A 1236-nucleotide genomic window follows, 5' to 3' on the forward strand; every position below is an offset into this window, starting at 1 on the left:
GTGGGGACCGAATCCACGCCTTTCGATTAGATCTCGAATGCCTTACCAATTCGGCTATCTGGGCGACTGTGTTCCGCTTCACTTTCTGGTGTATTTATATAAACTACAACTGTATCTGACGCTTGAGGGTGGTAGCCAGCGCCACTCAGACTACACGGGGAGAAGGGGACCTTCTTTTTCAACCCCCGGGGCGTGACGCGAACGTCTACAGCCGGTCATGAGCGGTCAACCGGCGGGAAACCCTCTTATGCTACCTTGGCATCAAGGCTGCCAGAACCGAGGCCCTCGCTAAGCTTTCGCGCGATAATAGGGTTTGGAAATGAGGGGCTCGTTAGGAAATACAGAAAGAAATGCCGGCAGTCTACAACGCCAAAGAAGGCATAGGGGAAGGTTAGACAATTTTTTTACCGTTAGTGACGTTACATTATTATTAATTTTTATTAATTACGTGATAAAGAAAGAAAGAAAAACACGCGCCCAGAGTGGGGACCGAACCCACGCCTTTCGATTAATTCTCGAATGCCTTACCAATTCGGCTATCTGGGTGACTGTGTTCCGCTTCACTTTCTGGGGTATTTATATTTACTACAACTGTATCTGACGCTTGAGGGTGGTAGCCAGCGCCACTCAGACTACACGGGGAGAAGGGGACCTTCTTTTACAACCCCCGGGGCGTGACGCGAACATCTACAGCCTGTCATGAGCGGTCAACCGGCGGGAAACCCTCATATGCTACCTTGGCATCAAGGCTGCCAGAACCGAGGCCCTTGCTAAGCTTTCGCGCGATAATAGGGTTTGGAAATGAGGGGCTCGTTAGGAAATACAGAAAGAAATGCCGGCAGTCTACAACGCCAAAGAAGGCATAGGGGAAGGTTAGGCAATTTTTTTACCGTTAGTGACGTTACATTAATATTAATTTTTATTAGTTACGTGATACAAAAAGAAAGAAAAACACGCGCCCAGAGTGGGGACCGAACCCTCGCCTTTCGATTAGATCTCGAATGCTTTACCAATTCGGCTATCTGGGCGACTGTGTTCCGCTTCACTTTCTGGGGTATTTATATTTACTTCAACTGTATCTGACGCTTGAGGGTGGTAGCCAGCGCCACTCAGACTACACGGGGAGAAGGGGACCTTCTTTTTCAACCCCCGGGGCGTGACGCGAACGTCTACAGCCTGTCATGAGCGGTCAACCGGCGGGAAACCCTCTTATGCTATCTTGGCATCAAGGCTGCC

General features: G+C 49.7%; 1 non-coding gene across 1 annotated transcript; it reads right to left on the minus strand.

Annotated features, from left to right (window-relative positions):
- Positions 1–474: 474 nt before the first annotated feature.
- Trnan-auu (transfer RNA asparagine (anticodon AUU)) lies at positions 475–546 on the minus strand. The gene has a single exon. It is a non-coding gene; the product is annotated as a tRNA-Asn (tRNA).
- Positions 547–1236: the final 690 nt, after the last annotated feature.

The sequence above is a fragment of the Haemaphysalis longicornis genome, unplaced genomic scaffold (assembly GCF_048455015.1).
Source record: "Haemaphysalis longicornis isolate Haplotype H1 unplaced genomic scaffold, Haemaphysalis longicornis Haplotype H1 scaffold_13, whole genome shotgun sequence".
Taxonomy (NCBI): Eukaryota; Metazoa; Arthropoda; class Arachnida; order Ixodida; family Ixodidae; genus Haemaphysalis; species Haemaphysalis longicornis.